Raw genomic sequence first — 13,369 nt, 5'->3', positions numbered from 1 at the left:
GGGACCAATTCTTGCATAGATATCTTCAAGCACTTGTACCAGTGTATCTATCAGATAATTTCCTACCTGAGTCGTGGTGAGATCTCTGGGTCTGCACATTTTCACTTCTGATAGACACTGTCAAAATGCTCCTTGTCCCTCTTTGGACAGCTCCTGATATACTAAATACCCATTATTCTAACAGACTGATCTATCCTGATGTACTAAATATCTCTTAATGTGTCAATACATTAAGAGAACCCACACAAAGGATATATGTGGTCATTAAATATGATATAGAATCTTTAATGGCATGAAGAAGTTCCCAGGGTAGATTGTTGTTAATTTTTTCAAATATCAGTCATTTGAATTATAAAAATAATGTATTCCAATTGTCCCAATTCAAGCAACACAGAAATATTAAAAAAACATGTTAACTGTCTTACCCTTGGCCTCTCCCCTCTGCCCCCCCAAGTGTATGCACTGTTAACACCATACTGTTTCCTCTGCTTATGGAAACACACGCACCTATGTGTGTGCATTTCTTCTTACACAAGTGGAATCATACTATGCATAAAGCTTAGCTTATTCTATAGCTTTGTTTTTGCTTCAGGCAATATATGGGAAAAGATTTTGAAGGCAATACATATTAGTTCCACCTTTCTCTTTCAACAAGCTGCACAGTAGGACATGGACGATGTATGCACTGTCATTTCCTCAAACAGTCCCAATATTCTCCTACCGGTGGGTAATCAGGTGATTTGCAAGTTTTCTTCTACTAGAAACACTACTCACTAAACATCCTTACATGCATCTTTACATGCTGACACTCTCAATTTTATCAGGTAATTATTTGTATGGTCCTATTTTTGTTAATATCTGCCTGTAAGTGTATCTGATCCCTAAATATTAGAAAGTAAATAGGGGTTGGTGTGGTTTTTATTTAATTTTGCTTTTCTGTTTACCAATATTCTATACATCCATGTATTTTTTTTGTGATCAGAGGCAAGAACAACAAACATCGCTTTAAAAAAAAAGAAATTTGCTCTGGCTGGCATGGCTCAGTGGATTGAGCACCAGCCTGCAAACCAAAGGGTCACAGGTTTGATTCCCAGTCAGGGCACATGCCTGGGTTGCAGGTCAGGTCCATAGTAGAGGGCATGTGAAAGGCAACCATGCATTGATGCGTCTCTCTCTCTCTCTTTCTCCCTCCTCTAAAAAGAAGTAAATAAAATCTTTTGAAAAAAGAAAGATAAAAAATTTTTCTAGGATTGAGCTGAACTCTGCCTCCCAGGGCTTCCCTACCTCTGGGTCTAGCAGAAAAGCAGCTCGGGGATCAGTTGTGTCTGGTATGGTGTGTGGTTGGAAGAGTGTTCAGTCTCCACTATCTGGTAATAGTGGAGCTGGAATCCGGCTTTTCTGACACTGGGAGAGGGTTCTGGCTTTTCCTGTTTCACCACATCATCTGACCAGTTCTACTCTTTTCCTTGTGGGAAGCTCTTCAGAATTGTAAAGATATCTCTTATTTCTTTAGAATTTCTCCCTCCAGGCCAAATACTCCCTGTTCTTTCACCCTTTGGTCAAAAGACAGGATTCTGGGCTCTCACCATTGTGCTTTTTGCTTTTCACCAGGTCAGCACTGTCTCCTTAAAGTATGACTCTTGGAATTGAACCCAGTTTGGAATAAAGCTGAACTTTCACCTCCTCTTTCCTAGATTCTACTCCTCTGTTACCACGGCCTCACATTGAATTAATGTTTCTAGCAGCCACATCGCTTTGTTGTCCATTGTTGGTCTAGTAGGTTTTCCTTCCACATTTCCTCGTGCAGTTGTAAATCTACATTTTTTTAATGTTTATCTTGTTGGATCTAGCCCATTGTTCTGATCTTGTTGGAAGTTATCTGGATCCTGGTTCCGTGTATAAGAGACAGCATTTTAGGGCATTATCCAAAATCTATTTCTCTTCCTGACAGCATCCTAATTTCCTTGGGGGGAACTATGTCTTTGCCCGCTGTGGGCAGTCCTGGTGGGAGGAGAGTTCTGGGGGCCCATGACAGAAGCTAAGGGGTACAGAGCCTTTCTCTCAGTGCCTCCTGTGAACCCTCTGGTGAGACTCCTTTGGGGGTGTCAAGATTCCCTCAGGAGGCGCGGAGCCGGCCTGGTTCTCTTCCTCAGTTTCACCCCACTCATGCCCCCACAAAGTCTCCCTGGTGTAACAGTGCCCAACCCCCCCAATCCAGGCAGCATCATCCTGCTGCTCCCTCTGGAGCCAGTAGCCCCAGTCCCGTTGTGTTTCCAAACCATCAATTGGTAGGAGTTTTAAAATTCCAGACAAACGCTAAAGAGATGATCATGCCTTTGGCTGGAAGCCAAGATGAAGCTGATCTTACAGAAAGAGTAGACTGGCAGGGGCTGCAGGTAAATGCAGCAGGAATATGGAGTGCCAGGTATGGGTGGGGGATATCTTGGCTCCAAAAGGAGCTCCCAGCATCATCTTGGAGACTCTGGGGCAGGGGATGGCTGGGAGATGATTCCAAGTATATGCGGGGATGGTCAGTATCTCCATTTACCAAGCACTCAGTCAGCCAGGAGCTATGCTACCTACCTTACATGCATTATTCTTTTTATTATTATTATTATTATTATTATTATTATTATTATTTAAGTATAATTAACTCCATCTTCAGCATTATTCTTTTTAAGTCACCACAGCCCTATATATTATTATGCTCTCCTTTTTACATCTAACAAGGTGAAGCTCAGAGAGTTTAAGTAATTTGTTCAAGGTCACACAGCAAATAAGAGACCACGCTCTAAGTCTGATTTTAGAGCCAGTGCCTTTAACGGTGATGACACCATCTTGCCCCTCCAAAGGAACCTCAGAAAGAGGAGAAGGGGAGATGAAAACCCCAGGCCACCCAGGTGGCTCCTGCTGTGTTAGGAGTGTGAGTCTATGAAAACAGGCCTCCCACTTGGAGCTCTGTTGGAGGAACTTCAACAGTGTTGGGAGTTGTTGGGCGTTCCCTCCCAAAAGTACCTCAGAAGCTCCCAAAGAAAGGGAGGGAGAAGGAAAAGGCAAAGGTGGTGTGGCTGGCAGTGATGAGTCTTCTGCTTAGACAGTGCCCAGGACAGTTGGCCGACATTTTCTTCCTGGCGGTGGGTCTGGAGTAAACAAAGCAACCAAAGGCAGAACAGGTAGGAGACGTGCAGCCTGGAGAACCTGCTCTGTGCTGGGCCCCCTCTCAACTCTGAGGTCTTGGAGAGTCCCTTTGCCATGCTAAACTGGCCAAATTAAGCCTCAAGGAGTCCTGGAGTCTTAACTCATTCTTTCTAAGATTTTAGCCTCCCTGGATACCAGTTAAATGAATCTGAACTTTTAAAAAAGGATTTTTTGATTAATAAAGTTAATAATCTGGTACATACTTTGAAATTAGTGGTTTCTTATTCCATTCTCCCCCATTACCGATTCCTTCCAATTCTTTTTGGTATTTCTGGTAATTTCTTCTGGTTTTGTATCTATTTTGTAATGGTAAGTGTTTTTTCAGTTTCAAATTTCATCTATTGACTACCACTAAAGGATATAAAGACTGAGCTCTTATATCATTTTCCACATTTTCCTGTACCTCTTTTGTTTATGTAATTATTTTGCATTTATAATACTAGAACTGTAAAACAATTATTCAAGCTGATTAAACAAATATTCAATTAGTATTCAAGAAATGTACTATAATTATAACTCTTTTGATACATGGTCTGTTTTTCCTGAAGGATTACTTTTTAAAAAAATTGCATAATATATTTTATTCCCATTACTCTCCCCTTTAACACCCATCCATCTGCTTATTCCCCTTATCTCTGGGTCTGTTACTATTTTGCTTTGTTTTGTTTTTTGAGGCGGTCCACATACAAGTAAAATCATACATTTTTGTCTTTCTTGGATTTATTTCACTTAGCATAATACTCTGTAGGTCGATCCAGGTTGTCACAAATGGCAAGATTTCATTATTTTTTTTAAAAGATTTTATTTAGTTATTTTTAGAGAGAGGGGAAAGGAGGGAGAAAGAGGTAGAGAAACATCAATGTGTGGTTGTCTCTTGCATACTTCCCACTGGGAACCTGGTCCAAAACCCAGGCATGTGTCCTGACTGGGAATCGAACTGGCAACCCTTTGGTTTGCAGGCCGGCACTCAATCCACTGAGCCACACCAAGCAGGGCAAGATTTCATTCTTTTTTTTATTGCTGAATAATATTCCATTGTGTGTGTGTGTGTGCATGTCTTTTTCCACTCAGTAGGTTGTCTTCATTTTATTGATTATTTTCTTTGCTGTGCAAGACCTTTTTAATTTGATGTAGTCCCATTTGTTTATTTTTTCTTTTGTTTCTCTTGCCCAAGGACACATAGCCAAAAAAGTATTGCTCACTAAGAGCAATGTCAAAGAGTTTACAGCACATGTTTTCTTCCAGGAGTTTTATAGCTTCAGGTCTTATACTTAAGTCTTTAATCCACTTTGAGTTTGTTTGCTTTTTTAAAAGATTTTACAGTTTATTTTTAGAGGAGAAGGGAAGGAGAGAGGGAGAGAAACATCAATGTATGGTTGTCTCTCATGTGTTCTCCTCTGGGAACTGGCCTGCAAGCCAGGCATGTGACCTAGACTGGGAATTGAACTGTAGTTGTTTGGTTCACAGGCCTCCGCTCAATCCACTGAACTACAGTAGCCAGGGTTTGAGTTTATTTTTTATCTGATGTAATAAAGTGGTCCAATTTATTTTTTTTGCATGTATCTGTTCAGTTTTTCTAACATGATTTGTTGAAGAGATTGTTTTTACCCCATTGTATATCCTTGCCACTTTTGTCATAATTGGCTATATAAGTGAGGTTGTATTTCTGAGGTCTCTATTCTATTTCATTGATCTATATATAATTTTTACAATACCATACCTTTTTGGTTATTGTAGCTTTGTAGTATAATTTGATACCAGGGAGCATGATACCTCCTGTTTAGTTCTTTTTCAAAGTTCCTTTGGCTATATAGGGGTTTTTGTGGTTCCATATAAATTTTAGTATTGTTTTAAATCTGAGAAGAATGCCATTGATATTTTAATAGGAAACACATTGGATCTATACATTGCTTTATGTAGTAAGGACATTTTAACAATATTAATCCTTCCAATCCATGAGCAAGGTATATATCTTCAATTTCTTTCTTCAGTGCCTTACAGTTTTCAAAGTACAGGTCTTTCACCTCTTTGATTAAATTCATTCCTAGGCATTTTATGCTTAAAAAAAAAAAGATTTATTTATTTGTTTTCAGATAGAAAGGAAAGGAGGGAGAAAGAGAGGGAGGGAAACATCAATGTGTGAGAGATACATCAATTGGTTGCCTCTTTCATGCCAACTGGGGATTCAGCCCACAACTCAGGTAGGTGCTCTAACAGGGAATTGAACCGGCAACCTTTTGATTCGCAGGCTGGTGCTCAATCCACTGAGCCACACCATTCAGGGACACTTTATACTTTTTGATGCTGTTGTAAATGGGATTGTTTTCTTAATTTCTCATTCTGGTCATTATCAGTGTATAGAAATACAATAGGTTTCTGTATATTGATTCTGTATCCTTTTTTGAATTCATTTATTAGTTCTAACAGTTTTTTGGTGGAGTTTTTAGGGTTTTTGATGTATAATATTATGTCATCTGCACATAATGGGAGTTTTACTTCTTTTCCAATTTGGATACCTTTTATTACTTTTTCTTCACTGATTGCTATGGCTAGGATTTCCAATATTTGTTGAATATAAGTGATGACAGTGGGCACCCTTGTCTTGTTCCTGATCATAGAGAAAATGCTCTCAACTTTTCAGCATTAGCTGTGGGTTTGTTGTATACAGCCTCTATTATGTTGAGATATATTCCTTCTATTCCTACCTGTTGAGAATTTTTAGCATAAAAAGATGTTGAATTTTGTCAAATGTTTTTTCTGTACCTATTGAGATAATCATATGGTTGTTATCCTTTATTTTGTTCATTTCATGTGTCATGTTGATAGCTCTATAGAAGTCAAACTATTTTTGCATCTCTAGGATGAATCCACTTTTTCATGGTGTATAATCACTTTAATGTGTTGTCGAACCTAATTTGCTAATATTTTGTTGAGACTTTCTGCATGTAATTCATTAAGGATATTGGCCTATAATTTTACTTTTTTCTTCTTCTTTTTGCGTGATGTCTTTGTCTGCTTTTAGTATCATATAATGCTGGCTGTGTAGAATGAGTTTGGAAGCATTTCTTCCTTTTCAATTTTTTGAAGTAGTTTAAGAAGGACAAGTATTAATTCTCCATTGAATGTTTGATAGAATTTACCCAGGAAGTCATCTGCTCCTGGACTTTTATTTGTTGGGAGTTTTTTTATTACTGCTTCAATTTTATTGCCAGTAATTGATCTGTTTAGATTTTGTATTTCTACCTGGTTCAGTCTTGGAAGAGTTATACTTCTCTAAACTTATCCATTTCTTCTAGCTTGTCAAATTTGTTGGCATATACTTGTTCACAGTATTCTTTAATGATTTTTTTTTGTATTTCTGTGGTATCAGTTGTAACTTCTCATTTATTTATGGTTTTATTTATTTGGGTTCTCTCTCTTTCCTTTACATGTTTGGCTAATGGTTTGTTAATTTTATTTATCTTTCCAAAGAACCAACTCTAAGTTTTAATTGATCTTTTCTATTGTTTTTTAAAATTACTTTATTGTTGTTCAGTTTTTCTATTTTTTTAAATTCCTAATTTATTTCTGCTCTGGTCATAACTATTTCCTTCTTTCTGTTTTCTTTGGGTTTCATTTGTCCTTCTTTTTCTAGTTCCTTTAGGTGTAGAGTTAGATTGTTTACTTGGGATATTTCTCTTTTCTTGAGGTGTGCCTGTATAGCTATGAACTTTCCTCTGAGAACTCCTTTTGCTACATCCCATGCATTTTGAAAAGCTATGTTTTCATTTTCATTTGTTTCAAGATAGTTTTTGATATCCTGTTTGATTCCTTCTCTGATCCATTGGTTATTGAGTAGCATGTTGTTTAGTCTCTACATACTTTTTTTTGCAATAGTTGATCTGGTTTCATACCAATGTATTTGGAAAGGATGCTCGATATGATTTCAGTCTTCTTGAATTTATTGAGGCCTATTTTTGGTCTATTACATAATCTATTATGGAGAATGTTCTAGGTGCACTTGAGAAATATGTTTATTCTGAAGTTTTGGTATGAAATTTTCTGTAAATGTCTTATTAAGTCATTCTGCTCTTATGTGACATTTAAAGCCTCTATTTTCTTATTAATTTGCTGTCTGGATGACCTGTCTATTGATGTCAGCTGGGCATTAAAATTCTCTACTGTTATTATTTTACTGTGGATTTCCCCCTGTGTTTATTAATAATTGTATATTAAGGTGCTCCTATGTTGGGTGTACAGATATTTATGATTGTTATGTCCTCCTCTTGCACTGACCTTTTATCGTGTAATGTCCTTCTTCATCTTTTCTGACATGTCTTGTTTAAAAGTCTGTTTTGCCTTATATGAATAGTGCTACCCCAGCTTTCTTTTCATTTCTGTTTGCATGAAACATCTTTTTCCACCTCTTCACTTTCAGCCTGTGCATGTCTATGAATTTGAAATAAGTCTCTTGTAAGCAGCATAGAAATGGGTCATGTTTTTAAATGCATTCAGTCTTTTATTGGTGCACTTAATCCACTTATACTTAAACTAATTATTGATAAGTATATGCTTATTTTTTGATAATTGTTTTTTGGTTGAAACAGTTCTCTGTTTATTCTTCTCTTGATCTCTTCCCTTGTGGTTTGCTGGGTTTCTCTAGTGCTTTGTTTGAGTTCCTTCCTCTTAATTTTTTGTAAATCTTTTGTAGGTTTTTTGTTTGTGGTTACCATAGGTTTTATATCGGCTGCAGTCTATTTTAAGCTGATAGTCATTTAAGTTCAAGTATATTCTATAAGTATGACATTTTTACTCCCCCCTCCATGCTTTGTATTATTGATGTCCTGTTTGAGATCTTTCTGTGTTGTGTCTGGGAAAGTGCTGCAGGGATCTGGCAGGTAGACTGGAACACCTGGATAGAGCCTTCTGCCCACCCTGTGGAATTGGAGGGGATATAAACAATGGCACTAACTGACAGTCCCTGGAGAGCTCCATGGCTCCCTAGCCTTCTCTATACTGTCTCTTTCTTGTTTGTTGTAGAAAAAGTGGTCTTGTGTGGAAGAGACCTCTCTGTAATGCCCTGTGCTGGGTACTTCTGAGAAGCTGGGTTGGAGCTGACTAGGTGTCCATGGCCCCTGGGCCATTAGCTTGCTGGGTAGGAGCGACTCCTGGCAGGGAGACCAGGGGTGTGTGGTGACACCTTGTTGTTCCTTCTGGCTCCCTTTATTTGTAGGCAAAAGGCTCTGGGGAATGTAGCTGAGAAAACCACATTCTGAGATCTTGCAGGTAGGCCAAAGCATCTGAATAGAGCTCCTATCGCCCTATCAAAGTGAAGGGAGATGTAAACGCTGGTGCTCACCTGCTTCTCAGCCCAGAGAGTTCCTGCAGCTCCCGAGAGCTCCCAAGACCTCCCAGCCTTCTATGTACTATCTCCTTCTCTCATTTGTTGTTGAGAAGCTGTGCATTCAGTTCCCAGTTTTCTTGCAGGAATAATTGTTCTCTATATGCATGCATGTTTGGCAGTCAGAAAAACCTAAGAACCATATGATTTCACTCATATGTGGGACATAAAACGAAAACTCATGGACACACACAGCAACGTAGTGGTTGCCAGAGGGAGGAGTGTGGGGAGTGAAGGAGGCCTAACGCATGGTGACAGAAGATAGTTTGATTTCAGGAGGTGGGCACACAGCGCAATGTACAGATCTAGTGTCATAGAAAGGTACAGTTGAAACCTATATAATCCTATTGACCAACGTCACATTTAATAAAATTTAAAAAATATACTTGAGTTTTCTCACAGCAGGTGAGTTCAGCGTCCTCCCTTGCCACCACCATGTTGAACCTCCTATTGGTCTTTACTATTTGTTAAATTTGTTATGCATCTACCACTCATTCACTCCCCTTAATCTTTGCTTGAAGTGAAAAAACAATCTTTGATATTCCATCCAAATAAGAACACTTTAAAAAAGACTCGCAGAATTACACAGAACAACCACATAGTTTTCCAACAAGTAAATGGCTCAAAAAATGGGTCAGAAAGGGGAAGCTGTTATAAAAGAGACTCAAGAGATACAGCAGTCAAATGCCACATGAGAGACTGCTGGAACTGTCATTCAAACAAACCAACTGTGCAAAGGCATTTTATTAACATAATGGGAGAAATCTGAACATGGATTGGGCCTTACAACATACTAACAAGTATCTAAATAGGTGAGATATTGGCATTGTGGATTATGTTTATTTTATAACCCTTATCTGTTAGATACTAAGACGTTTTGTGCCCTGGCTGGTGTAGCTCAGTAGATTGGGTGCCGACCTGCCAACCTCAGGGTCACCAGTTCGATTCCCAGTCAGGACACATGCCTGGGTTGCAGGCCAGGTCCCCAGTTGGGGGCATTCGAGAGGCAACCATACATTGAGGCTTCTCTCCCTCTGTTTCTCTCTCCCTTCCTTTCTCTCTAAAAATAAATAATTAAGACCTCTTTAAAAAGTTTAAAGAAAGTAAGAGTAAAATGTTTTTGTGCAAAATGATATAATATCATGGATTTACTTTTAAAATATCCCAGAAAAAAGACATTGGGAGATACATAAACGATTAACAAATATTGATAATTATTAAAGTAGGGTGATGGGTACCTCATCATACTTCTATTCACTCTTGGGTATGTTTGAAATTTTCCATAATAAGAAGTGAAAAAGAAATTCACAAAGAAATGGGAGAAAGGAAAATGTTGCACGGGGCTGGTTGTGCATTTTGTGAGCCGATTGCAGAAATAAAATGTTTTATTTAGTGGGTACTAGCTCATCGTGGAGGGGCAGAGAGAGAGAACTCGGTTTTCTGAACCCCGTTGACTTTCCCGGGCTGCCTCCAGTGAGGCAGAGTTAAAGAGTTGGGAAGGAGGTGGGAGATGGGACCAGGGTGACAGCAGGGTCAGCAGGAGTGGTGGCTGGGCGGGGGCGGCCAAAGAACATGAGAGGTTCAGGAATATGTTGGTTGACCCCAGAGGCCCTTTGCATGTGTCTGTCTTCTTGATGTCCCCCTCTTCAGTCTGGCGAGCCTACCAGAGCCTTTCACAGCCATCACCATGAGATCTTGATGTCACCTGCAAGGGCTTATGATCCCTCCCCACTTTACCGGCTTTAATGAGATATAATTCACATACATAAAATTCACCTGCTTAAAGTGTGCTATTCAGGTTTCAGTATATTCTCAAAGTTGTGCAACTATCACCACAATTTTAGAACATTTTCGTGACCCCCCAAAGTACAGCTGTGCTCTGTACCCATGAGCAACCGCTCCCCGTTCCCGTCCCAGCTCTGGCAACCACTGGTCTACCTCCCCCATCTGTGCACATCTGCCTATTGCAGACGTTTCATAAAAAATCAAATCGTATAGAGTCTTTTGTGATTGGTTTTCATTGAGTGTGTTTCTAGGTTCATCCATTATAGGTTAGGTTAGCACTTCATTCTTTTTTTATTGCTGAGTAATATTGCGTTGTATGGATGTACCATATTTTATTATTCAGTAGTTGATGGATATTTGGGTCGTGTCTACTTTGGCCCTTATAATGCTCGAAAAACACTCGTATATTTTGTGTGTGAACCTATGTTTTCATTTATCTCGGCTGCATATCTGTCTAGGAGTGGAATGGCTGGATCACAAAGAAAACTTTCACTTTTTGAGGAACTGCTAGGCAGTTTCCAGTAGTTGCTGCACCCTCTGATCTCCTTTTCACAGACGGAAGACCGAGGCCCAGAGAGGGGGAGTGCCTTATGCAAAGCCACGCACTGGGTTAAAATACAGAAGCTAATCATCAAAAGGGTCTCAACTCCCCGACCCCCCTCTCCTATCACTGCCTTCTCACCGTCACCCTCACCCCGCCCCACCCCGCCCCCACCCAGGCCCACGTTACCCCTCCTTCCTTGCTCCATCCAGAAGCAAATCCCTTCCCATCAGTCCTTCCCAAGGCTTCCACTGCCACGTCAGGATCAAGTTTCTCTCTGAAGGATGATTTACAAGCCCTCTGCCATCTGGCTCTGCTCATGGAATCGTGTTGTGTGTTTTTTTAAAGCAGCTTTACGAAGATATAATTAACATACCAACTACTTAAAGTGTACAACGCAACACTCATCCTGTCTTTTTTTTAAGAAGATTTTATTTATTTTTAGAGAGAAGGGAGGAAGAGAAGAGAAACACTGCAGTGAGAAACATCGATTGGTTGCCTCTCCCTGCAATGCAACCCAGGCATATATATGCCCTGACCGGAAATCGAAGTGCTGACCTTTTGGTTTGTGGGGATGACACTCAATTTAAGCCTTTTTATCCTCTCCATTCCAGGGTCACACAGGTCTTATTTCAGTTTTGTGAAAACACCCACCACCTTTACTTTGGGGACCTTGCACACATTGTCACCTCTGCTTGTATAATCTTATATTATTTCCCTGGCTCTGTGTATTTCCTTGTGACCCTTCACATCTTGAGATGACACTTCTGCTTTGAAGCCTTCCCTGACCACCCAGGATGGTTTGACAGTCACTGGACAGGGGAATTACCTCCTTTTGGGAACATTCCAGACAGTTTGGGTGACTAAAGGGTAAAACACTATTGTTTTTTTCTTGCCCAGTACCCATGCCATTTTCATCTGGCAACTATACTTGTTGTCCTTTAGAGAATCATTCCTATCCCATCTTCAATTTTTGTAATTTAGGTGGGGCTAAATAGTTTCTGGAATTAGCATATGACCCAGATCATGTCAATTACCCTGATTTTTTCCTGAGATTTTTCAGAAAGGGGTGGTTTCTCTTCACTGGGGTTACTGAGCTGGTGTCTCCATGAGAAGAGAGACTGCCTGAAAATAGGGAAAAAGCATACTTGAGAAAGAAACTAAGCCCCAAATGACATTTGAGGCCCTGGATCCAGCTGTACCTGAAGCCAACGAACTACTGAACATTTTATTTATTGATTTTAGAGGGAGAGAAGGGGGAGAGAGAAACATCTACTTGTTGTTCCACTTATGTATGCATTCACTGGTTGCTTCTTGTATGTGCCCTAACCAGAGATCAAACCTACAACCTTGGTATATCAGGACAATGCTCTAACCAACTGAGTGACCCTGCCAGGGATGGGCATTTTAGTTGAGCCAATTTACATTTCTTTAAAAAAAATACCTGCTTAAGCCAGGTTGAGTTCAATTTCTGTCACTTGCAACTGCACAATTCCTCACATAATTAGTAATCCTCCATGTCTTTCATATACACATGGCTAACACACTTTGATATACACTCCTTATGGAACAGAGGAACCACACTGACTAACCCCTAAGTGCAAATGTACCTACTGTCCTCAAATCTGTCATTATTTCTCTGAGTTGTGTTGTGCAGTCGACTGTTGATATTTATTTAGCCTTCCATACAAAGTTCCTTCCATACCACAATTAGTAAGTGAACATTTCAGATATCCTAAATGGTTTTGGGGTATAAGTCTAGGTTGATGGAAATGATAAAATGGTCATTTAGTACCTTAGCCAAAACTAAACTCCAAGAAACGCACGTGGTAAGCATCACTCCCTGAACTTGTGTGCTGGTTCTGAGAAGGGCCTGCTAAAACAGCTTTTCCTTTTGATTTGCTGGTGCTAAGCATGTGGACATTCACCGCCAACATGAAGGGTCAGAAAAGTCTCACATTCTTCCCTGGATGCAGCTATGAGCTGTTTCAGAGACTGAGAAAGGTGGGAGGGAGCAAAGGGTCAGGGGAGGCGAGCACCAGGACCTACGCTGCCCCAGCTTGGGCGGGGCCTGACACACCCCAGACAGGAGGTGAAGTCGGTGGGAGGGCGCGGGAGGCGGGGAGCAGAAGGGAAAGGGTCAGGGGGCTTCCTTGAAAAGGCACGCCCAGACATAGGGAAAAAGACAAAGTCTGTGTGGGGAGAAAAGGCATACTGAAATGCTCTGAGGATGACTTGTAGGAACCAGGGGGACGTCATTCAGTCACCAGTCATTTACTGCATGTGCCCCAATCTTGATCTTCCATATGTACCACACCACGCCCTCTACCCCGGGGTGCAATGAACTGTGGACATTTTAATTTGTGGGACTTTGCTGGTTCTGTCCCCTCTGCTTGGGATGCTCTTCTGCATTGAACTCTTTCAAGGTCCTGATCAAAGATTAGCTCTCCTGTGAACCCTTGGTC

Source organism: Sturnira hondurensis, unplaced genomic scaffold (genome assembly GCF_014824575.4).
Source record: "Sturnira hondurensis isolate 20B ecotype Veracruz unplaced genomic scaffold, ASM1482457v3 Scaffold0008723, whole genome shotgun sequence".
Taxonomy (NCBI): domain Eukaryota; kingdom Metazoa; phylum Chordata; class Mammalia; order Chiroptera; family Phyllostomidae; genus Sturnira; species Sturnira hondurensis.
The sequence above is the reverse complement of the archived record's forward strand: the minus strand, read 5'-3'. Positions refer to the sequence as shown.